General features: G+C 45.1%; 1 protein-coding gene across 7 annotated transcripts in view; it reads left to right on the forward strand.

The window, feature by feature from the left end:
* Nucleotides 1-27393, forward strand: part of LOC141065421 (uncharacterized) — a 212419-nt gene that overhangs the window by 30870 nt on the left and 154156 nt on the right. The window lies entirely within an intron of this gene.

Raw genomic sequence — 27393 nt, forward strand, 5'->3', positions numbered from 1 at the left:
TTCATGCATCAGTACCTTCTCTAACTTACTGAGACTCTCAGTGAAATCAGACACACCGGTGTCAGGTTGATTGGAGAAATGTTTCCAATAAGCAACGCAGAGTATTAAAAGAAATGTCTCGTTTGGTTATAAAGACGTGTGACAAAGGTGGCGTGGTGGTGGTGGTGGTGGTGGACTCAAAGGATTATTATCTGAAGATGATGGAATGATTGATGATTCCACTTACAAAAAATTGAAATATAATCCTTCACATGCGTTCAGAGGAAGAAGTAGCGGTCTCATTAAAGAAGGTCACAATATAGGCATTTTGACAGCGAAACAGGCAGAATTTTTGGAGGTGAAAAGTCCTGTTCTCCCAATAATACATGGGGTCCCCAAAATTCACCAAACTGATGGTGTACCCCCCATGCAACCAACAGTGTCCGGGATGGGGGCCACAAATGAATACTTGTGTCAGTGGGTGGACTCGCTCCTCCAGCCTCTAGTCCAGAGAACACCTGGACACAATAGAGACTAAACAGATTCTCGGCATTTCTTCTGAAAACATTTGGTCATCGAAGACGATGTGGCTGACTTGATGTAGCAATTCGGGCACTACATTTTCACCTGCAAAAATTCAGTAATTTCTCTCTCAAATGACAAGCTTACATTCTGCAGGTTGTTCCATTTCTGATGTCTCACAATTTCTTTGTATTTAATGGTGAATTCTATTATTTACAACAAACAGGTGTGGCGATGGGGGCGAAATTCTCACCTTCCCTCGCCAACCTGCTAATGGCATTCTGGGAGTCAGAATTCATTTATTCCGTGTCTAATCCGTTTTTGGAGCAGATTAATGGGTCTGGCAGATACATCGATGATGCCCTAATTATTTGGGGTGGAGATGTATCTGCCAGACCTAATTTTGTCCAATATCTTAACTCAAACAGTTACAATATTAAATTTACATACAAATATGATCCAAAAACATTTCATTTCTAGACTTGGATTTAACAGGCATAGATGGTCAAATTATTTCTACAAAAGCGCACCATAAGCCGCTTAGTGGGAACACAATCCTGCCTGCTACCGGCAGCCACAACAAGCACACTATAGCATCAGTCCCAGTGGGAGAATAGACCCGGGTGAAACGTAACTGGAGCTCGAGTAGTGATCTAAATCGTAAATATCCGAATTGGACTCTACATAGAGCGCAGCAAACTGTGCATAGAAAAAACCATAACGAATTAATAATGTCATCTGAAACCAAAGGATGAAAATATAGGGAAAAAACCCACAATTCTCAAGTATTGGAAAAATCATTGAGAAATATTTGCCTATTTTATATGAAGATGACAAACTAGCGCAAATTCTAACTCTAATTCTTTGTGCAGTTTCAAAACAGCAACAAATCCGCGCGGAAAAATCCGCAGCGTCTGCACAGCGTTTTTTTATTCCCATAGGGAATAATGGTACTGTACCCCGCAGCAGAATCCGCAGCGTGTGCACACAGCCTTAGTATGGCTTTGACAAAGACCGCACAGGTCGAAACGCATAGCCTCTGTCCGAAGTGAGGCTGTTAGGTGGAGAACTATGTATTAGAGCAAATTGTAACCTGTTCTAATGAAGAAGAATATTTATGCAGCTGGAGCCGAACTGGTTTTCCCTGAGAACACAAACACACACACACAGGCAATACTCACACAGGCAGGCCACACACACAGGCAATACTCACACAGGCAGGCCACACACAGGCAATACTCACACAGGCAGGCCACACACACAGGCAATACTCACACAGGCAGGCCACACACACAGGCAATACTCACACAGGCCACACACACACACACACAGGCAATACTCACACAGGCAGGCCACACACACACTGACACACAGGCAATACTCACACTGGCTGGCCACACAAACACCGACACACAGGCAATACTCACACACATGCAGGCCACACACACACAATACTCACACTGGCAATACTCACACTTGCAGGCCTCTTGGTGCTGGCAGGTGGTGGCAGGCCTCTTGGTGCTGGCAGGTGGTGGCAGGCCTCTTGGTGCTGGCTTGGTAGTGACAGGCCTCTTGGTGCTGGCAGGTGGTGGAAGGTCTCTTGATGCTGGCAGGTGGTGGCAGGCCTCTTGGTGGTGGCAGGCCTCTTGGTGCTGGCAGGTGGTGGCAGGCCTCTTGGTGCTGGCAGGTGCTGGCTTGGTAGTGTCAGGCCTCTTGGTGCTGGCAGGTTGTGGAAGGCCTCTTGGTGCTTGCAGGTGGTGGCAGGCCTCTTGGTGCTGGCAGATGCTGGCTTGGTAGTAGTGACAGGCCTCTTGGTGCTGGCAGGTGGTGGCAGGCCTCTTGGTGCTGGCAGGTGGTGGCAGGCCTCTTGGTGCTGGCAGGTGGTGGCAGGCTGTCACTTGTTCTCCTCTCTTGGTGTTGACTTGCTGCTGTTGCTGGATGGCTGGCACAATGAGGAATGAAGCCTACCTTGCAGGTTTATATAGTTTTGGGGCTGTCTGGAAAAATATCCATTTTTCTGAGCAGGCTCAGTTCGAAAAAGCGGATTCCGTTGGCGGATTCCGCAAAATGGCTGATCAAGGCGGATCCGCCGCCCATAGGTGCCCATTATAAAAGATGGCGGACGGCGGCGGATCCGCCATGATCTGCCATTTTGGCACAGACAAAAAACATTACAAATTCCATCCACTCCAGACAGCGGACGCCAGAAATCAGGCAGGTCCGCCGAATGACAGATGTAATGGACGACCATCCGCCAAAATCCGCCGCCTATGCAAGTCTATGGGAAAAAAGGGCGGATCCGCCTTTTTTCAAAAAACGGCGGTTTTTGACTGACGTAAAAAAAGTGAAGTGTGAAACAGGCCTTAGAAAGCACCACAGAATATACACAGTGATCAAGTCCAAGACAATAATATATATATTGCAAAAGTTTATTGTATCAAAACAGATCATAGGACAGATAACTAGGCTAAAAGTGACAAAGACCGCATGAGCCAAGGCGGTAAAGACAACATGGAGATCCCAGTAGATAACCAAAGGGCACATCAATATGCAAGTAATAAGTAAAAGCTCAGCATGTAAGGTAAATGGCAGTGCATAGTAGAGTGAAATCGCTAAATCAATTCATTCGTTACATCCCCCACATAGAGCGGTCATACACCGTGTATACCCGGTATGATTACACCTTTTCCTTAGGCTGCAAATTGTATGTATGTTTAACCCTTTGTATGACCGCTCCATGTGGGGTATGTAACTAATGATATCTGACCTTTGATCTGTTTTGATACAATAAACTTTTGCAATATATATATATTATTGTCTTGGACTTTGTCACTGTGTATCTTCTGTGGTGCTTTCTGTTCTGACATACAGTGTGTTTATTGTCCTGATATATGGGCTAGTGGTATTTCATATATAAATATCAATTACATAGGATATCTTTAATATGATACCCCATTATGCTATACCACACTAGCCTTTGGTGTTTTTCTTGTAGGTATCATCCCTTGTTAGTCTGGTTTGTGTTTTCTTATACACTACAACTCCCCACTTCCTCGTGTGGGGGAGGGGACAGAGGCTGATTTAGGAGCTCAGTAAGACACGTGGCCTGTTGTGAGTTCATTTTCTGGTCTACCAGTTGTGAGTTCTCCTTCCAGGCTCCCTCTGGTGGTAACAGGAGGTAGTGAGGCTGATTTAATCAGTAGAGATCTGCCACCTGATAATGAGGATGACGATTGGATGTCAGGAATCTCAGATTGGATTTAAGACAGCCTACGCCCTACTCTGGTGCTGGTGATTCCTTCTGCTTGTCAGGTCTTGGTTCTCAGCTCTGTTCCAGTCAGCTCAAGCTAAGTTTTTCTGCTAATGTTCACACTTGATTTTGTTGTTCTATTCAGTTTTTTGTGTGGTCAGCCAGCCCCGGCTGGGGCTGTGCTGAATTTCCACTCTTATTTATCTGTATTTGCCAATTTGCTTTTTGTCCCTTATTAGATTGGCCTCTTTTTTGCTCTGTCTCAGAATATTTCAGAGTGCTGATATAGTGGGAGAAGTCTAGTGACTTCAGGGTTAATTTTGTTATCAGAAGTGTTGGACATTATTTTGTAGGGTTTTGGGCAGATTGCAGACAGTGTCTTTCCTTTCCTCTCCTTTCTAGTTAGTTTGGGCCCCATCGTTTGCTCAGCCTATTTTCCTGCCTGTGTTTGTGTTTTCATCTTCTTTCACCGTCAATACATGTGTGGGGGCTATCTATTCCTTTGGGGTCTGCTGTGGGGCAGTTAGTTTCCCCTTTTCTTGCTTTAGGCTTATTTAGTCCTCCGGCCGTGACGAGGCGTCTAGGTTCATCGTAGGTACGCTCCATGGCTGCTGCTAGTTGTGTGGTTAGGATCAGGGATCTGCAATCTGCATAGTTACCAACCTCTCTGGTTTTTCTGGGCTTAGCTTGTTTAGGTTTTTTCCTCCTCGGTGACCCATTCATAACAGTGGCCCCAGCCTTCTTCACCATCAGAAGTAATCCAGGGAGCATGATGTAGAAGGGAAGTGGCCCAAAATGTAATGTACATTTTGGGGCACTTCCCTTCTACACAGGAATAGCTAGGGCGCCTTTAGGTTTAGAGATAGGAAAGGAGCCCCTAGACACTGGATATCCTGAAAGTGTGACATAATAATAATAATAAATTGTATTTCTATAGCACCGACATATTCCGCAGCACTTTACATTTCGAAGAGGATTTGTACAGACAATAGACATTACAGCATAACAATAATCACATAGATCATAACAGATACCTAGAGGAATGAGGGCCCTGCTCGCAAGCTTACAATCTATTAGGAAAGAGGGAGACACGAAAGGTGGGTGGTAACAGTTGCCCTGAATGTATGGACCAGCCATAATGTTAAGTGTGTAACAGTACAGACACAGAGGGCTAATGGATGCATAAAGCATGTGGGAACATGATGCGGGGAACTTGGTTATGGTAAAACTTTTGACTGTGCCACACAGGGATCGTTAGGTTAAAGTGTTGAGGCGGTAGGCCAGTCTGAATAAATGCGTTTTCAGGGGACGCTTAAACTTGTGGGGATTTGGGACTAATCGTATTGACCTGGGAAGTGCATTCCAAAGAATTGGCGCAGCACGTGTAAAGTCTTGGAGACGGGAGTGGGAGGTTCTGATTATTGAGGATGCTAACCTCAGGTCATCAGCAGAACGGAGGGTGCTGGTAGGATGGTATACTGAAACAAGGGAGGAGACGTAGGGTGGTGCTGAGCCATGGAGGGCTTTGTGGGTGAGGGTAATAAGTTTGTACTGGATTCTGGAGTGGATGCGTAGCCAGTGTAATGACTGGCACAAGGTAGAGGCATCGGTGTATCGATTGGTGAGGAATATGATCCTGGCTGCAGCATTCAAGACAGATTGGAGAGGGGAGAGTTTGGTAAGAGGGAGACCGATTAAAAGAGAGTTACAATAGTCAAGACGAGAATGAATAAGAGAAACAGTAATAGTTTTTGCGGAGTCAAAAGTAAGAAAAGGTCGAATTCTAGAAATGTTTTTGAGGTGTAGATGACAAGAGCGAGCCAGTGATCGAATGTGGGGAGCAAAGGAAAGCTCGGAGTCAAGTATGACCCCAAGACAGCGGGCATGTTGCTGGGGAGTAATAGTGGAACCACACACAGAAATGGCAATGTCGGGTATAGGTACATTAGTAGAGGGAGGAAACACAAGGAGTTCAGTCTTTGACAGGTTCAGTTTCAGATATAGTGAGGACATGATATTAGACACAGCGTTTAGACAATCGCCGGTGCTTTCTAGAAAGGCTGGCGTGATGTCAGGAGAAGAAGCGTATAATTGGGTGTCATCAGCATAGAGATGGTACTGGAAACCAAATCTACTGATTGTTTGACCAATAGGGGCAGTGTACAAGGAGAAGAGGAGGGGGCCTAGAACCGATCCTTGAGGAACCCCAACAGTAAGGGGAAGGTAAGAGGAGGAGGAACCGGCAAAAGATACAGTAAAGGAGCGGTCGGAGAGATAGGAGGAGAACCAGGAGAGAACGATGTCATTGATGCCGATGGAGCGGAGCATAGTGAGGAGGAGCTGATGATCTACAGTGTCGATTGCTGCAGAGAGATCCAAGAGAATTAGCATGGAGTAATGACCATTTGATTTAGCTGTTAGTAGATCATTAGAGACTTTAGTGAGGGCAGTTTCAGTAGAGTGTATAGAGCGGAAACTGGATTGGAGAGGGTCGAGAAGAGAGTTATCAAAGAGATAGCGGATAAGACGGGAGTGAACCAAGCGTTCCAGGAGTTTAGAGATGAAGGGAAGATTAGAGACAGGTCTATAGTTAGCGGCACAGTTTTGGTCGAGGGATGGTTTTTTAAGTAGTGGATGTATGACGGCATGCTTAAATGAGGAGGGAAAGATACCAGAAGAGAGAGAGAGGTTAAATATTTTAGTTAGGTGAGGAGTGACAGCAGGGGAAAGGGACTGGAGGAGATGTGACGTAATTGGGTCACTGGTGCAAGTGGTTGGGCAAGAAGATGCAAGGAGCCTGCTTACTACTTCTTCTGTGACTGGTTCAAAATCAGAGAGTGAGCTAGATGCAGTGGGGGAGGGAGGACGGTGCATGGTATGAGGTGATTGGGAGATAATTTCCTGTTGGATCTGGTCAATTTTTTCTTTGAAGTAATTGGCCAGATCGTCAGCTCGGAGCTCCGTGTTTGGGGCCTGTACTCTTGGGTTGAGTAGAGAATGAAAAGTTTCAAAGAGACGTTTCGGGATATTGGACAGTGAGGTGATGAGGGTGTTGAAATAGGTTTGTTTGGAGAGGTGAAGGGCAGTGTTGTATGTTCTAAGCATGAACTTATAATGGATGAAATCTTCGTGTAGATTGGATTTTCTCCACAGACGTTCGGCGCACCTGGAGCACCGCTGCAGGAAACGTGTTTGCACCGTGTGCCAGGGTTGTCGCCGTCTGTGTTGTGGTGTTCTATTTATAGGGGGTGCAAATTCATCCAGGGCACTGTGAAGTGTTTCATTGTAATTAGAGTTGAGCGATACCGTCCGATACTTCAAAGTATCGTATCGGATGGTATCGGCCGATCTTTAAAAAAAGTATCGGTATCGCCGATTCCGATACCGGAAGTCCCATTCAAGTCTATGGGACTTCCGGTATCGGAATAAGAAAAACCCTTTCCTGCCCTTGTACAGCCTCTCTGGGGTCTGTACGGGCCTTTCGGGGGGCTGTGCCGGCCTGCCAGGGGGTCTGTGCAGGCTCCGGTGGTCTGTGCCGGCCTGCCGGTGGTCTGTGCAGGCTCGGGGGGCTGTGCCGGCCTGCCGGGGGGCTGTGCCGGCCTGCCGGTGGTCTGTGCAGGCTCCGGGGGTCTGTGCAGGCATCGTCCGATGGGACTACAAGTCCCATCGGGCGATGCCTGCTACCATGACAGTGATTGACACATTAGCCAATGATGGGACAGTAGTAGTCCCATCATCCGGCTAATGTGTTAAATGTAAAAAAAAAATAAAAAAAATTACATGCTACATACATACAACATGCATACTACATACATGCTACATTCATACTACATACTACATACATGCTACATTCATACTACATAAATACTACATGCAACATACATACTACATATATACTACATGCATGCTACATACATACTGCATGCTACATACATACCACATATATACTACATACATACTACATGCATGCTACATGCATGCTACATGCTACATACATAACACATATATACTACATGCATGCTACATACATACTACATGCTACATACTACATATATACTACATGCATGCTACATACATACTACATGCTACATACTACATATATACTACATGCATGCTACATACATACTACATGCTACATACATACTACATATATACTACATGCATGCTACATACATACTACATGCTACATACATACTACATACATACTACATGCATGCTACATGCATGCTACATACATACCACATACATAACACATATATACTACATGCATGCTACATACATACTACATGCTACATACATACCATATACATACTACATGCATGCTACATACATACTACATGCATGCTACATACATACTACATGCTACATACATACTACATATATACTACATGCATGCTACATACATACTACATGCTACATACATACTACATATATACTACATGCATGCTACATACTACATGCTACATACATACTACATATATACTACATGCATGCTACATGCATGCTACATACATACTACATGCTACATACATACCACATACATACTACATATATACTACATGCATGCTACATACATACTGCATGCTACATGCATGCTACATACATACTACATGCTACATACATACCACATACATACTACATATATACTACATGCATGCTACATACATACTGCATGCTACATACATACTACATACATACTACATACATACTACATATATACTACATGCATGCTACATACATACTACATGCTACATGCATGCTACATACATACTACATACATACTACATGCTACATACATACCACATATATACTACATACATACAATACATTCATACAATACATACATAGACATACAGTACATATAACATAGAGTAACATACTTACCAATACTTGTCACATTGTTCCCCGAAGCCATTGTCTTTTCCGGAATAAATATTAACATAACAAACCACAAAAATACTCACCCACGATCCGAAGCAGTCCACGAGTGTGTCCCACGACGATCTTGGGTAGAGAACTGCAGCATCAGCTGTTGCTGCCGTTCTCTACGGGCTGCAGGAATCCAATGACGGAAGGTAGGTATCCTTCCGCACTGTATTCCTCCGCCACTTAAAAAAAAAAAAAAAGTCCCTAGTCTCACTTTATGCCATTGCTGTGTGGGAATTTCCCACGCAGCAATGGCATAAAGTGAGACTAGGGACTTTTTTTTTTTTTTAAGTGGCGGAGGAATACAGTGCGGAAGGATACCTACCTTCCGTCATTGGATTCCTGCAGCCCGTAGAGAACGGCAGCATCATCTGATGCTGCCGTTCTCTACCCAAGATCGTCGTGGGACACACTCGTGGACTGCTTCGGATCGTGGGTGAGTATTTTTGTGGTTTGTTATGTTAATATTTATTCCGGAAAAGACAATGGCTTCGGGGAACAATGTGACAAGTATTGGTAAGTATGTTACTCTATGTTATATGTACTGTATGTCTATGTATGTATTGTATGAATGTATTGTATGTATGTAGCATATATGTGGTATGTATGTAGCATGTAGTATGTATGTAGCATGCATGTAGCATGTAGTATGTATGTAGCATGCATGTAGTATGTATGTAGCATGCATGTAGCATGTATGTAGTATGTATGTGGTATGTATGTAGCATGTAGTATGTAGCATGCATGTAGTATATATGTAGTATGTATGTAGCATGTAGTATGTATGTAGTATGTATGTGGTATGTATGTGGCATGTAGTATGTATGTAGCATGCATGTAGTATGTATGTAGCATGCATGTAGTATGTATGTAGTATGTAGCATGTATGTAGTATGTATGTAGTATGTAGCATGCATGTAGTATGTATGTAGCATGCATGTAGTATATATGTAGTATGTAGTATGTATGTAGTATGTATGTGGTATGTATGTAGCATGTAGTATGTATGTAGCATGCATGTAGCATGCATGTAGTATGTATGTAGCATGCATGTAGTATGTATGTAGTATGTATGTAGCATGCAGTATGTATGTAGCATGTATGTAGTATGTATGTAGTATGTATGTAGCATGTAGTATGTATGTAGCATGCATGTAGTATGTATGTAGCATGTAGTATGTATGTAGCATGTATGTAGCATGTATGTAGTATGTATGTAGTATGTATGTAGCATGTAGTATGTATGTAGCATGCATGTAGTATGTATGTAGTATTTTTTTTTTTTTTAACATTTAACACATTAGCCGGATGATGGGACTACTACTGTCCCATCATTGGCTAATGTGTCAATCACTGTCATGGTAGCAGGCATCGCCCGATGGGACTTGTAGTCCCATCGGACGATGCTTGCACAGACCCCCGGACATCAGCACAGCCCCCCGGCAGGCCGGCACAGCCCCCCGGCAGGCCGGTACAGACCCCCACAGGGTGCACAGACCACCGGCAGGCCGGCACAGCCCCCCGGCAGGCCGGTACAGACCCCCACAGGGTGCACAGCCCCCCGGCAGGCTGGCACAGCCCCCCGGCAGGCCGGTACAGACCCCGGGCAGTCCACACAGCCCCCCGGCAGGCCGGCACAGCCCCCCGGCAGGCCGGCAGAGACCCCCGGAAGGCCCGAAATGACGGCGCATCATGATGCGCACACACCGCGCATCATGATGACGTCAGGCTGTCAATCAACTTTGAACTTCCGATTCCGATGCCGAATTCCGATATTGAAAAAATATCGGAAGTCGGTATCGGAATTCCGATACAGCAAGTATCGGCCGATACCCGATACTTGCGGTATCGGAATGCTCAACACTAATTGTAATGCTTCAATGCAGAATCCGGACATGAGAGGGTGGAGATAGGGGCCAATGAAGACTGCAAGTTCTTCATAAGTTTCTGAGTGTTAATGGCCTGTATGTTTCTATAAGTCTGGACAGTGGGGGTGACCTGAGCAGCCTGGCAGTTCTTGATAGAGAATGAAAGAAGGTTGTGGTCAGAGAGCGGGAGAGATGAGTTTGCAAAATCATCCACTGCACAAAGCCGAGAGAAGACCAAGTCGAGGGAGTTTCCGTCTTCATGCGTTGGAGAATTAGTAAGCTGCGGAAGGCCAAACGAGGAGGTTAGAGATAAAAGGTGAGTAGCAGATGGTGAGAGGGGAAGAGCAATGGGGATGTTGAAATCTCCCATGATGAGGGTAGGGATGTCACAGGACAGAAAACGTGGAAGCCAAGTGGCAAAATGATCCAGGAACTGATGGGAGGGGCCGGGAGGACGATACACCACCGCCACTCACATGGAGAAGGGGGTGTAGAGTCTGACGGCATGGACCTCAAAAGAAGGGAAGACTAGTGAGGGTATGTAACGCTCAGGAGCAAATAACGTCCGAGAGTGGACCCTCTGGATCGCGGATCTGGAGCCCCTGGACCGAGCGCGCCAGGTGATAACCGACCCCTGTACAGGGATCGTTAGGGGCAGGACCGCAGGGGTCAGAACCGCGACAGCTGGTACCAAGAGGGACGGCTTGTAGGACAAGTAAGGCTACAGGCGGACTGGGATGCCGGACAGAGTCTAGGGTACCTAAGCAGGGGGTATCGGAGAAGGAAGGATACCAGTAGGGGCAGCAGGAGAAGGCACAGTAGGCGAGGGAAGACAGACGTGGAAATCCCAAGGGCAGGAATAACAACGGACGAGCTGAGGACAGGGGACGCAGGAAAGCAAGGAGATGGACAAAGGGACTCGTACACAGCCGACTGAGAGGAATGCACGGACAAGGCGAGGCGGAGGCAGGCAGGAGGAACGGCAACAGAACAGAGACAGAGACGAGGCAGACAGGAATCGATGAAAACACTAGACAAGAGAACTATAGTGGAACTATAGAGGCCAGAATAGTGCAGGGATACCACACAATCACCAGGCATCTTCCCCTTAAGGAAGACGCCTGAAATACCTTAAGCCTGGAAGTAGGTCACTAAGCCCTGCCCCTCAGCGACGCCCCCCTCCATGTGAAAAGAGCGGTTGGGCGCGCGCTCGAGGCCTAAGGATGGCGCACAGGACCGCAGCAGAACGGGAGACAGGAGGGGAGAGCGCGCGAGTGGAGGAGCGCAGGTGAGAAGAGGCTGCGGCGGGTGCCTCTGCTGATGGAACATCGGCGGGCACGGCCGCCGATGTCACAGGGTAGTTGAGGGATAACCTGAAAGGTACATTTTGGTGATAGGAGCAGACCAACGCCTCCACCTTCTCTAGTGTCTGATCTTGGGGTATGAGAGAAGTGTAGTCCCCCGTATGAAAGAGCAGCAGCAGCGGTAGTGTCTGACTGCTGGATCCAGGTTTCAGTAAGAGCCAGGAGGTTAAGAGAATTAGAAAGGAAAAAGTCATGAATGAAGGAGAGTTTGTTACACACTGAACGAGAATTCCAAAGTGCACAATTAAGAGAGACAGATGGCATGCAGGGAATATTAATAAGATGAGAGGGGTTTCTGAGTGTAGCAGTTGGGGGGTTTGACTTTCTATAACATGGGGGACCAGGGTTGGGAGCAATGTCTCCTGCGACTAGGAGAAGGAGGATAGAAACATAGTAACATAGTTTTGAAGGCTGAAGGAAGACCTTATGTCCATCTGGTTAAGCCTATTTTTAGTGCAGCTGTTCTGCATTGTTGATCCTGGGGAAGGCAAAAAACCCACAGAGTAGAAGCCAATTTTCTCCATAGGGAAAAAAATTCCTTCCCCTAAGCTGGGTCAACCATCTACCTATAATATTATGTTATTCGTAACCTTCTATACTGTTACAAGAAAAGCCTCCATTCCTTTCTTACATTCATTCAGTGAGTTGGCCATCACCACTTCCTCAGGAAGAGAATTCCAGAGCCTCACTGCTCTTACCGTGAAGAACCCTCTTCTATGCTGGTGCAGAAATTGTCTTTCCTCCAAACGAAGAGAATGCCCACTTGTTCTTGTCACAGTCCTTGGTACAAACAGTTCATTGGAGAGATCTCTGTATTGCCCTCTGATATGAGCAGAGTGAGCAGATGGTTAAGTGATTTGTGAGAGCGTCTCTTATGTTGAATGGTGGGACTGAATGGATATGTGCTGTGTAGCAATGTGAAAAGAGCCTGAGTGCTATACATAGGAGAGGAAAGGAGTGAGGGGCCAATATGGATGGAGTGTAGAGAGTTAATGCCAGGGCGGTGGATGTGTGTGAATGCAGCAGCCAAGATATAAATTACAGAAATGCATATGGTATATAATTGTTGTATTCTAAATGTACAGGGAGTAGATATATATAAATGTCTTACCTGTCTCCTGCCCTGTCTAACTGCCATATTATAACTGCCTCGTACTTTGATACATGTACTTCGATTACATGTGCATAAATGCTCCCCCAAGCAATGTCTGAATATATAGGAGGCTAAGGCTTAGATCTTTTTTTTTTTTTGCTCTCTCTCTTCTCGTTAATCAATCAAACTAAATTGACACAGCAGGACCCAATAAAATGTTGTGGTTAGATAAACAGATGTCCAGCACTACATGGATCATAAAGCACTTTGAAAAGTTTCTTGACCTCACAACATAAGGGGACAAGCAGAGAAAGTTGAAATAACTATATACCAGATATAAGCTAGTTATTAAGGTTGAAGGAAGACTTTAAGTCCATCTAGTTCACCCCATATCCTATCCTAACTTGCCCTAACATGTTGATCCAGAGGAAGGCAAAAAAACCCATGTGGCAAACAGTAAGCTTCACATTGGGGAAAAAATGTGTTCCCGACTCCACATATGGCAATCAGACTAGCTCCCTGGATCAACACAATATTAAGGAAACTAGTGTATATACCCTGTAATATTATACTTTTCAAGAAAAGCATCCAGACCCTTCTTACATTTTAGTAGGGAATCACTCATTACACCATCATATGGCAGAGAGTTCCATAGTCTCACTGCTCTTACAGTAAAGAATCCGCGTCTGTGAGTATGCTTAAACCTTCTTTCCTCCAGACGTAGAGGATGCCCCCTTGTCCCCGTCACAGGTCTAAGAGTAAAAAGATCATTAGAAAGGTCTTGGTATTGTCCCCGCCTATATTTATACATTGTAATAAGATCACCCCTAAGAATAACCCCATGTGTAATAACCCGTCTTGGTATTGCAGACCCCCCCAGTTCCCTAATAACCTTGGTCACTCTTCTCTGCACCCGCTCCAGTTCAGCTATGTCTTTCTTATACGCCGGAGACCAGAACTGTACACAGTATGCTAAGTGTGGTCGCACTAGTGACTTATATAGAGGTAAAATTATGTACTCCTCATCAGCATCTATGCCTCTTTTAATGCCTCCCATTATTTTATTTGCCTTTGCAACAGCTGCCTGACACTGGCCTCTAAATGTGAGTTTGTCGAACACCCATACACCCAGGTCCTTTTCAGTGACAGTTTTGCCCAGTGTTTTACAATTAAGCACATAATTATACATCTTGTTCGTTCTACCCAAGTGCATGACCTTACATTTATCCCCATTAAAGTTCATTTGCCATTTATCAGCCCAAGCTTCTAGTTTACATAAATCCTCCTGTAATATATAATTGTCCTCCTCTGTATTGATTACCCTGCAGAGTTTAGTATGATCAATCAATCAATCAATCAATCAATCAAATTTATTATCGCCAAGTACATATTACATATATACAAGGAATTCTTTGTGGCAAAGAGGCAACATAATATATAACAACAGATACAACAAGTAACATCTAACAAGACAGATACAGTATATAGTCTACACATGACGATTTAATTGTTGAACAGAGAGTGGATAGAAGCTGTTCATATGGCGGTTGGTGCTGCATTTGGGGACTCCTGAAGGGAGTAGTTGGAATGAGGAGTGTCCCGGGTGAGAGGGATCGGATGAAATTTTCAATGTGTGGGATCGAATACTCTTATCATAAAGATCCTGGATTTTTGGCAGGGGGGAACCTATAATTCTCTCTGCTGTTCTGAAAGTCCTTTGTAAGCGGAGTTTGTCATGCGCAGTGGCTCCCCCATACCAGACTATCAGAGAGGAACAAATCACAGATCTGATGACTGCATTAAAGAATAAGATCAGCAGTTTCTTAGACAAACCATATCTTTTCAGCTGACGCAGGAAGAACATCCTCTGTTGTGCTTTTCTTATAACAGCATCCACGTTTTTCCCCCATTTAAGATCATGAGAGATAACACCAAGGAATTTGGTCTCTGTGACCCTAAGAACCACTTCGTCATGGATGTAGATTGGAAGTATCTCATGTTGATCTTTCCTAAAATCCACAACCATCTCAGCAGTTTTTTTAGTGTTGAGTACAAGATTATTGGCTTTACACCAGTCACATATTCTTTTCACCTCACTCCGATACAAGTCTTCAGCATTTCCCCCGATGAGACCAATCAGGGTCATATCATCGGCAAATTTCAAGATTTTTACTGAGTCTGCTGAAGAGATGCAATCATTCGTATAGAGAGAAAACAGTAACGGGGACAAAACACACCCCTGAGGTGCCCCGATGTTTGTGACCAAGGTGTCCGAAGTGAATGGTCCAACTTTTACACTCTGTATCCTGGCTGTCAGGAAGTTATAAATCCACAAGCATAAGTTGAGAGGGACTCCAAGAGCTACCATTTTCTTATGAAGTAAATTCGGATCAATGGTATTGAACGCTGAGCTAAAGTCCATGAAAAGAATCCGGACATATGAGTGCCGTTCATCTGTATGATCCAAAATGTACTTCAGTGCCAGATTGACAGTGTCGTTTGCCGAACGATTCTCCTTATAGGCAAACTGAAGCGGGTCCCATAGCTTCTGCATGAATTTTATCAGGTGGGACATCATAATTCTTTCGAAGACTTTCATAGCTACAGATGTGAGTGCTACTGGTCTATAGTCGTTCAACTCAGAGGATCCCACTTTCTTGGGGACAGGGATAATTGTGGAACTTTTCCAACACTGAGGTACAACGCACTCTTTCAGTGACACATTGTATATATTTGTCAGTATAGGGGCAAGCTGGGAAGCACATACTTTCAGACACATTGGAGATACACCATCAGGGCCAGGTGCCTTTTTGACCTTAAGTCCCTTCAGGATGCGTATCACCTCTGCCTCGGAGATCACTACTTGGGTGTTGCACAATGAATGATCTTTATATGAACAGACTGAGGAGCTTAGAGATGAATAGCCACTGTGTGTAGAGCGTGCCTCAAATCTGCAGTAGAATTAATTTAACTCTGCTGCCAGACTTCTGCTGGGGTTCACTATAGTGGGGTGGCTTTTATAATTGGTGACCTCTCTTAATCCTCTCCATGCAGATCTAGTATCTTTTGATGAGAACCTTTCCTCCAGAATCTTTGCATACTCGTGTTTGGCTAACTTGATCTCTTTAGATAGCGAGTTCCTAAGTTTCTTGAATTCAGTAATATCACCTGCTTTATAAGCCTCCTCTTTTCTCTTACGGATCAACCTGACTTTATTTGTAAACCACGGCTTGTTGTTTCCCCGAAAGTGGACAGATTTGGATGGAATAAACGTGTCTTCATAAAAACGGATATATGAGGACACTGCATCAACCCATTCATCCAGACCCGAGCATGTTTCCTGGAATACCTCCCAGTCCGTGCATTCAAAGCATGCTTGTAGTTGCAATTTTGCCTCCTCAGACCATGTCTTCTTTGTATAAACTGTAGGTTTGGATGTTTTCAACCTTTGCCTGTAGGCTGGAATTAAATGAATTAGACAATGATCTGAAAAGTCCACTGCTGCTCTCCTCACTGCCCTGTAGGCCCCTTTTATGACTGTATAGCAGTGATCAAGCGTATTGTTCTCTCTCGTGAAGCAGTTTATATGTTGATTAAATTTGGGGAGATCCAGGTTGAGTTTTCCTTTGTTAAAGTCCCCCATTACGATCACAAATGCTTCAGGAGATCCTTTCTCCCATTCTGATATTTTGCAAGCTAATTCACCAATAGCAGCTTTAACAGATGCTTGAGGAGGAATATATACTGCAACCAGAACCATAGATGAAAACTCTCTTGGAGAGTAAAATGGTCTACAATTGAGTGCAAGGTACTCTAGATCTGGAGAGCAACCTTTTCCCAGTATGTTAACATCACAGCACCAGCTAGTGTTGATGTAGAGACATACCCCACCCCCCCTTTGTTTACCTGAAGCTACACAATCACGGTCAGCTCTGTAGATAACAAAACCAGGTAGATCCAGACTACAATCAGGGATGGTCTCATTCAACCAGGTCTCAGTAAAACAAAGAGCAGCTGAATTGGCCCTATCAGATCTCATGTTACAAAGTAAGCTCAGATCCTCCATTTTGTTAGATAAGGAACGGACATTAGCCAAGTGGAGTGAAGGAAGAGCTGTTCTGAACCCTCTCCTCCGAAGGCATGCCAGGACGCCTCCTCTCCTACCTCTCTTGCAGTACACCTCCACAGGTTTCACAGAAGTATTGATTTTTATGTACTCAATTGTTGAATTAGCAATCATGCTCCAAGAAGGGGAGTCCATGAGAAATTGCGGATGATTCCAGAATAATAAATCGTCCCTTGAAATCATAAGAGTAGGTTTACAGAGTGCAGTGGCCATGATTACACTCAGCTTGTAGCTATAAAGACTGAACAGTCACAGCTTAGCAGAGTTAAATGTACAACTTTCCATAAAGGGTGCTCCCAGCACTGCTCGGGGGGAGGGCATGGGTGCAACAAGACAGGGATATCAGGGGACATGCCAACAGTCAGTCCAAACCTGCCCAGCTCACCCCTTCAGCTCCACCTGGACTACAAGATCTCCAGAACATCTCCAGCACCGCACACTCCACCAGTTTTCCTATCCCGGGATCATCTGCTTGCTGGAAATGGGTACAAGTTGTAGGAAAGTTGGCAGGCAGCCAGCAGCTTCACTCTCTCCCAGCTGAATCCAGGCACGGAGCTCCACGAGGACAGAAAGACACCGGTCCCAGCTGGTCGCAGTCTCCACACTACTCCCAGCTCTGCCGAATCCTGTAGCCCTACAGCTCCACATGGACCACAAGATCTCCAGAACAACTCCAGCACCCCAGGTTTCCTATCTTGGGATCTTCTGCTTGCTGGAAATGGGTACAAGTTGTAGGAAAGTTGGCAGGCAGCCAGCAGCTTCACTCTCTCCCAGCTGAATCCAGGCACGGAGCTCCACGAGGACAGAAAGACACCGGTCCCAGCTGATCGCAGTCTCCACACTACTCCCAGCTCTGCCGAATCCTGTAGCTACGCAATGGTGAGTGAACCAAAGGGAGAATTAACAATTAAACGGGGAAAAAACTAAAAAACTCAAGAGCCTCATGCCAGAGCAGCCATCTCTCGGCGCTCCTCCTCCTACTCCTCCTTGTATTATCTGCAAATATTGAAATTCTACTCTCTATGCCCCCTACAAGGTCATTAATAAATATGTTAAAAAGAAGCGGGCCCAATACTGACCCCTGTGGTACCCCACTGCTAACCGTGACCCAGTCCGAGTGTGCCCCATTAATAACCACCCTTTGTTTCCTATCCCTGAGCCAGCTCTTAACCCACTTACACATATTTTCCCCTATCCTCATTGTTCTCATTTTATGTATCAACCTTTTGTGTGGCACCGTATCAAAAGCTTTTGAAAAGTCCATGTACACCACATCCACTGCATTTCCTTGGTCCAGTCTGGAACTTACCTCTTCATAAAAGCTTATCAGATTAGTCTGACAGGAACTGTCCTTCATAAACCCATGTTGATATTGGGTCATGAGGTTCTTCTTCTGAAAATACTCCAGTATAGTATTTCTTAGAAAACCCTCCAGGATTTTACCCACAGTTGAGGTTAAACTTACTGGCCTATAATTTCCAAGTTCAGTTTTTGTCCCCTTTTTGAATATTGGCACCACATTTTCCATACGCCAGTCCTGTGGTACAGACCCTGTTATTATGGAATCTTTAAAGATTAAAAATAATGGTCTATCTATGACTGTACTTAATTCCTGCAGTACTCGGGGGTGTATCCCATCCGGGCCCGGGGATTTGTCAATCTTAGGCTGGTTTCACATTAGCGCTTTTTAAGCGCACGCACGGCCGGGGGTAGCTCCGCCCCCGAGCCGGCTCTCTGCCCGGCGTGCCCGCCCCTTGCTTGTAGCGCCGCCTCCTAGCGCACAGCGGCGCCTGCGATCGGCGCACCCTATCTTTAGCATAGCGTGCGCAGATCGTGCGCAGGCCGTGCGCTAGTTGCGCTTTGACCTGCGCTGCGCACTTTTGACGGTGCGCCGTGCGCGCCAAAATCAAACTTTTCGGATTTTGGCGCGCACGGCGCACCGTCAAAAGTGCGCAGCGCAGGTCAAAGCGCAACTAGCGCACGGCCTGCGCACGATCTGCGCTCCCTATGCTAAAGATAGGGTGCGCCGATCGCAGGCGCCGCTGTGCGCTAGCAGGCGGCACTACAAGCAAGGGGCGGGCACGCCGGGCAGAGAGCCGGCTCGGGGGCGGAGCTACCCCGGCCGTGTGTGCGCTTAAAAAGCGCTAATGTGAAACCAGCCTTAGTGATTTTTAGTGACATTTAACCCGTTAAGGACTGGGGTTATTTTCGTTTTTGCGTTTTTGTTTTTCGCTCCCTTTCTTCCCAGAGCCATAACTTTTTTTTATTTTTCCGTCAATAGGGCCATGTGAGGGCTTGTTTTTTGCGGGACGAGTTGTACTTTTGAACAACACCATTGATTTTACCATGTCGTGTACTACAAAAGGGGAAAAAAATTCCAAGTGCAGTGAAATTGCAAAAAAAAGTGCAATCCCACACTTGTTTTTTGTTTGGCTTTTTTGCTAGCTTCACTAAATGCTAAATCTGATCATGTGACTGGAGTCAGCGATGAACTCATTTCCGGCCCGGCGGCCAGAAGCGCCGGTTAATCGCCGTTGTCAGCATTTGACAGCGGCGTTTAATGGGTTAATAGGTGCAGGTGGATCGCGATTCCACCTGCGCCTATTGTGGGCACGTGTCAGCTGTTCAAAACAGGCTCAGCGCCGGAGCCCTCATCAAAGCAGGGGAGACGTCCAATGACGGACTGTGTCCATCATTGGACATTAAGGGGTTAATGGAGAATTTTTGTGATCACTGATCATGTTATCCGTCATGGGATTTTCCTGTGTAAATACTGTTGATAAAGTCATTTAGCATATTGGCTTTTTCCTCATCCACCATTTCACCCAGACTATTATTAAGGGGGCCAACACTATCATTTTTTAGTTTCTTACTATTTATGTAGTATAGAATATTTTGGGATTATTTTACTTTCTCTGGCAATGAGTCTCTCTGTCTCAATCTTTGCTGTCTTGATTTGCTTTTTACAGAATTTATTTAATCTTCTGTAGTTAGTTAATGCCTCATCACTACCTACTTGCTGTAATTCTCTGCTTTCTTTCTGTCCCTTATTGCGCCCCTTACAGCTCTATTTAGCCATAGTGGTCTCCTATTTCTCGCATGTTTATTCCCATACGGTATATATTGTGCACAGCTCCTATTCAGGAGGATAATAAACGTCTCCCATTGTCTTTGTGTATTTTTATGTCTCAGGATATCGTCCCAGTTATTGCACCAAGATCATCTCTCATCCGTTGGAAATTTGCTTTCCTGAAGTTTAGTGTCCTTGTAACCCCTCCACTACACATCTTATTACAGGATACATGAAAACTTATTATCCTGTGACCACTATCCCCCCAGTGACCCCCAACCCTTATATCTGATCTGCGGTCTGGCCTGTGGGGTAATATTAGGTCTAGCAGTGCCCCCCTCTTGTTGGGTCCTGAACCAGTGGTGAAAGGTAATTGTCTCTCATCGTTGTCAGACACCTATTACCTTTGCTGAACTGCAGGTTTCGGTTCCCCAATGTATTTCGGGGTAGTTGAAGTCCCCCATAATAATGACTTCTCCTTGAGTCGCTGCTTCATCTATTTGCTTTATGAGGATATTCTCTGTTGCTTCCATTATTTTTGGAGACTTATAACAAACCCCTATCAGTAATTTATTATTTCCCCCCCTCCCCTTATCTCTACCCACAGGGACTCTACATTCTCATTAGATTCATATATATTATCACACAGGATGGGTTGTAAGGATGATTTTACATATAAACACACGCCGCCCCCTCGCTTATTTGTTCGGTCATTTCTTTTTTTAAATCGGATATTTTTTATTTGAACATTTTCCAACAAAACAGGTATAACATCCCAGGGGAACACAGTCCCCTTACCCCCCTCCCCCCTGAATTGTCCCCCGTCTTAACAAAAATAAACATATTATTATATAGCGTCAATGTCACGTCTCCTTGAATAACAATAATTAGAAATACAAGAGAGGCTCCAAATGTGCTGCATATAGACAAGACTTCTCTTTACTTCAGTAAAGGTACACTGCAATAAGACCTAATCGGAATCTCTGTAACTCTGGATGCAAGGCCCGAGCTGTCTATCCATAATGCCCAAATCTTTTCAAATTTTCCGATACAGCCTCTCTTCAAGTAAATTGCCTTTTCCATGTTAATCACCCAGTTCACCTTACTAATATATTCCGGAATGGAGGGCGTCTGATCATCCAACCAGTGCTGTGCTATCAACTTTCTAAACATATATAGCATTCTAGCCACCGCTATTTAGCCATACTCCTCTGTCGTTAGATCTTCAACATACCCCAATACACATACCATAGGTGAGCAGTCCAGCCCCCCCTCCCCTTTTCCTCTGCAGTTCTTCCAATTTAATTCGTGGTGTTTTTTTCCCCCCAGATCAATTCCCTGAACAAACTGTTAATTTTGGAGAAGGACCTTTGTGGCATCCACACTGGGGAGTTATGTAAAATATACAATAATTGTGGCATCCAAATCATCTTAAGTAAATTCGTTCGTCCTACCACTGACAGCGGTAATTTTACCCATATGTTTAACTTCGATTGAAACTTTTCTAGGACCGGAATAAGATTTAATTTCTCATACTCTCCCACCTTCCCTGTTACATTAATACCAAGATACCTGAACTCCGAGACCAGTCGCAGGCCTGATGCTATATAAATGTGTTCGTTATCTTTGTTCCCATCAACTGACAGCAGCGTCGACTTATTCCAGTGGATCGTCAGTCCCGAGTAGCTACCAAAATCCCCAATAACGTCCATCGACACCTTTTAAGGACGACGAGGCCTCTGCCAGAAATAGTAATGTGTCGTCCGCGTACAAGGCTATTTTCTCCTCAGTCTGTCCCCTCCTGAACCCCTGTATGTCCGTGTGGGCTCTAATGAGTATGGTGTGATAAAACACTCCGGGATCGCCTTTGCTGGGGTCAAAGGTCACGTGCGTTCAGCATGAAACTCAGGCGCAGAGCTGGGATTCGGGTGTAACTGACCATGGGTCAGGTTTATTAACGGTGAAAGCAATGCAAAAGGAAATAAACCATAAAACAAATCCTTGCCTGTCCGGCACTAACTAAACAAGGTACAACCTAACTACCAACTGGCGGGCTTCTCCCGTCCAGCCAAACCACAGTTGCAGTGGGCACTGCTTCCACTCACGTGTGTCTCTCACACAGACAGGCTCTCTGTGTTCCCAGGCTGAGACACTCACACAACCACCTGGCATCCTTTTATATCCACCTCCCATTATCCATTAGTAAGCAGGTGCGATACTGACCAGACTAGGCCACAAAGGAAAGGAATCTGGGCGAGATATACCTGCCCTCATCCACTATTCCCACATGATTCTCACAATGGCAAGAGGCTCTATGGCCAAAGCGGCGGGGACAGAGGGCACCCCTGCCTCGATGTAACTGAAAGGGAGCTGACAAACCGCCATTCACTCTCATTCTAGCCGACGGCATGTCATATAACATCTTAACCCATGAGATAAAGTTTATGCCCAGTCCAAATTTATTCATAACTTCCCACAAATACTCCCATTCTATTGAGTTGAAAGCCTTGGCCGCAATGAGCGTATGACCCTATCGCCCGGATTATCCACTGGTAGCTGCAGGTTAAGGAACAATCGTCTGATGTTTGTTGCAGTAGACCTCGCAGGCATAAATCCCGATTGGTCCCTGTGTATCACCTTGGTTATGACCTTACTAAGTCTAGAAGCAAGAACCTTTGCAATAATTTTAATGTCAGTGGTCAGCAGTGAAATCGGCCGATAAGAATTGGCAGCAGGGGATCTTTTCCCGGTTTCGGAATTACAACCATCACCGCCTCCTTCAGAGACCTTGGTAACGTTCCCTCCTCAGAAGCTCTCTCAAGAGTAGTCAACAGCTGTGGTATCAAGACACCCCCAAATTCCTTATAGACCTCCAGGGGCAGACCGTCCAAACCAGGTGATTATTGGCCATTGACTCCACCGCCAATTGTAATTCCTCCAAAGTAATAGGTCCGTTTAGATAGGCCCGATCTACCTCCGAAAGAGTAGGGATTGGTATTGTGTCTACGTATGCTTTAATCTGCTCCTTACTACAGGCCAGTTTAGTGTTATATAAATCTTTATAGAAATCTGCGAAGACTGACAGGATTTCAGATGGACTATTAACAATTATACCTGCTGTATCTTTAATAGCGCCAACAAACGCCGTTTCCCTCTGCGCCTTTGCTATAAGAGCCAGCAAGTGTCCTGCTTTCTCCCCTTCTTCAAAAAACCATTGTCTATTAAATAATCTCTTATTGTTGGCCTTTTCCAGAACGTGGGTATTATAAGCCGTCTGTGCCCCCTTCCATTCCCGCAGGTCCTCCTCCGTTCCCGTCAGGACAAACTGCCTGTCTGTAGTACTCACTCTATCCCTAAGGAAAACCCCAAACTGCTCAGTTTTATTTTTGGCTCTGTTTATAGTTTGTATTAGATTTCCCCTTAGGCAGGCCTTCATAGAATCCCAAAGAACACTTGGCGTAACTGATCCCTCATTCTATTCAGGGAGATCCCAATTGACTCCAAGTCAATAACCTGAAGCCAGAAAGCATTCATAGACCACATAGTGACATTTAACGGAAGTCTAACGGAGCAATTAATAGTAATTACTAGCGGGGAATGGTCAGATAAAAGTCTAGGTAAGTACTCCACTTTTTCTACTGCCGCAAGGATGCTTTCCGTGCCCAGGGCCATATCAATTCCCGATAATGTGTTATGTGTTTTAGAACAACAAGAAAACTGCCTTTCCCTGGGGTTCTTGTGACGCCATACATCCAATAACGACATTTCCTGTAGAAGTACCCCAAATTTCGACTGATGAGAATCCGCCGTCCCTGGTCTAAGTTTGTCCCAATATGGGTGTATAATGTTATTAAAATCCCCTACACATATTGCTGGCACATTCAGTATCTTATCCACAAATGCTGCTTTCATCTCCAGCACTTTAGTGGTAAAGGGTGGTGGAATATACACTCCAATCAGTATCATTTCCTTAGCCATTAGTTTACAGTGAGGTGCCACCATTCTGCCCTCCCCGTCCACCCGAGATGTTATCAGTTCAAATGGTAGAGAGTTATGGACTAGAACACTTACTCCTCTAGCATAACTGGAGAAAGCAGAATGAAAGCTAGATCTACCCACGCCCTATTGATCAGTCCCGTTTTCCCTTTTTCTAAGTGCGTCTCCTGCAAGCAGACGATCGCCGGGGACCGTGTGCGAGCAAACTCCATCACCGCCGCTCTTTTAGTGGCGTCTCCCAGACCCCTCACATTCCAGGATAGTACATGAGCTTTGTTATTCATCTTACTGTAAGGCAAATGGTGTAATTGAATACCTCCTCACTCCGGCCTCCCATAAAACATAGCTGCTTCTGAACCGTAGTGACATGTAAATATATGGAAACCCACCTACTCCTCACAAATTGCAATATGAAAATAAAGTTATCATTGTCTAACACATTAGCACCTGGATCAAATAATAGGAGACGTGCGAAGCCCTCCCACCCCGAGAAGAGAGAACAGAAATAAACCCCACAAGAAACGGCAATATAGAAATCCTTCTGCAAATAACAGATGGACCAGGGCACCAGTCCATCCTTCAGCTGTACAGGAAGCGACCACGAAAAAAGAAAGGAGCAAAAAAAAGAAGGGTGCAACAAGAGCAGTCTACCGCGCCGATCTTCACCCTTTGTTTTATCCGTATACAATGCACAGTATTAACCCCTTCACGACCTTTGACGCCACGTAGGCGTCATGAAAAGTCGTGCCAGAACGACCCATAACGCCTATGTCGCGTCATGACTTTAAAGCCCCCCTGCGGGTCGGGTGACCTAGGTCACTGAAAGGTCACCCGACCCGCAGATACAGGGGGCTTTGTTCTTCGCCACAGGGGGCGTGGCTTCGCCCCCACGTGGCTACGATCGCTCTGATTGGCTGTTTCACTTTTAACAGCCAATCAGAACGATAGTAATATTTCATCAATGAAAATTGATGAAATATTACAATCCAGCCATGGCCGATGCTGCTGTAGCATCGGACATGGCTGGAGACACCGATTACACCCCCCCCACCCCCCACCGGCGATCGCCCCCCCCCCGCAACTGAATGACAGCGGCGATCTGCCGCCGCTGTCATCATCTGCCCCCCTCCCATTCCCTCTGCTCCCCGCCAGATTCCGATAACCCCCTCACCCCCTCTCACCTCCCCCGGCACCTTCTAAGTCCCCCTGTTGCTCCCGGTGTCCGGCGGGTCCGGTTCATGGGCGCCGCCATCTTAGAAAATGGCAGGCGCATGCGCAGTGCGCCCGCCCGAATCTGCCGGCTGCAGATTCCATTCTTTCATTTTGATCACTCTCACAGTGATCAAAATGAAAGAAAAAGTAAATAAACCCCCCGATTATCACCCCCATAGGTAGGCACAACTAATAAAATAAAGAAAATATTTTTATTTTTATTTTTCCATTAGGGTTAGGGTTGAAAAGAGGATTAGGGTTAGGGTTGAAAAGAGGGTTAGGGTTGGAAAGAGGGTTAGGGTTGGAAAGAGGGTTAGGGTTGGAAAGAGGGTTAGGGTTAGGGTTGGAAAGAGGGTTAGGATTGGAAAGAGGGTTAGGGTTGGAAAGAGGGTTAGGGTTAGGGTAAGATTTTTTATTTTCACGGTTCTGCGTTATAAACTTCTGTGAAGCACTTGGGGGTTCAAAGTGCTGCTCACCACACATCTAGATAAGTTCCTTGGTGGTCTAGTTTCCAAAATGGGGTCACTTGTGGGGGGTTTTCACTGTTTAGGCACATCAGAGGCTCTGCAAACGTAACATGATGAAACCAAAAGCAAAACACAAAACAAATATCCTGGAATAAAAAAGTAAAAAAATATATTGCAAAAATTGCATGAAGGTAGTAATAATAGTAATAATAAGGGTATTTAGTTAACATAATTTTGATCAAAATAATGTAGAAGCCATCCCGCCACGTCACGGCAACCCTTGTGGGACAGTCCTAACTCTTGTATTTAAAACCTTTCCACTTGTCAAGTGACGTAAATGTGAACAAGGACAGAGGGACAGAACCACCAGTAATAGTATAGGCCAGACAGGATGGATTTTCCAACTCAGAAACAGGGCGGTCACACCCTTATATGCACAGAATGCACAATGAAACAAATGAGAAACTGGGTCTGAGCAGAAAAAGTGAATTAATGTGCATGCAAAATGTAATTGCATATGAACACATGACCTTTACACAGAGAAAACCAAAAGCAAAACACAAAACAAATATCCTGGAATAAAAAAGTAAAAAAATATATTGCAAAAATTGCATGAAGGTAGTAATAATAGTAATAATAAGGGTATTTAGTTAACATAATTTTGATCAAAATAATGTAGAAGCCATCCCGCCACGTCACGGCAACCCTTGTGGGACAGTCCTAACTCTTGTATTTAAAACCTTTCCACTTGTCAAGTGACGTAAATGTGAACAAGGACAGAACAAGGCCCGCAGACCATTCGATCAAGTCGGTATTTCAAAACGTCACTACTTCCCTTCCGAGCCCCGACGTGTGCCCAAACAATGGTCCCTCCCCACATATGGGGTATCAGCATACTCAGGGCAAACTGGACAACAACTTTTGGGGTCCAATTTCTCCTGTTACCCTTGTGAAAATAAAAAATTGCGAGCTAAAAATTCATTTTTTGAGGAAAAAAAAAAGATTTTTTATTTTCATGGCTCTGCGTTACAATCTTCTGTGAAGCACTTCGGGGTTCAAGGTGCTCACTACACATCTAGATAAGTTCCTTGGGGGGTCTAGTTTCCAAAATGGGGTCACTTGTGGGGGGTTTCCACAGTTTAGGTACATCAAGGGCTCTGCAAATGTAACATGATGCCCGCAGACCATTCCATCAAAGTCTGCATACCAAAACGTCACTACTTCCCTTCCGAGCCCTGACGTGTGCCCATACAGTGGTCATCCCCCACATATGGGGTATCACCGTACTCAGGACAAACTGGACAACAACTTTTGGGGTCCAATTTCTCCTGTTACCCTTGTGAAAAAAAAATTGCGTGCTAAAATTCATTTTTTTTTAGGGAAAAAAAATGATTTTTTATTTTCACGGCACTGCATTATAAACTTCTGTGAAGCACTTGGGGGTTCAAGGTGCTCACCACACATCTAGATAAGTTCCTTGGGGGGTCTAGTTTCCAAAATGGGGTCACTTGTGGGGGGTT

The sequence above is a fragment of the Dendrobates tinctorius genome, unplaced genomic scaffold (assembly GCF_039654945.1).
Source record: "Dendrobates tinctorius isolate UK_male_01 unplaced genomic scaffold, ASM3965494v1 ptg000251l, whole genome shotgun sequence".
Lineage (NCBI taxonomy): Eukaryota > Metazoa > Chordata > Amphibia > Anura > Dendrobatidae > Dendrobates > Dendrobates tinctorius.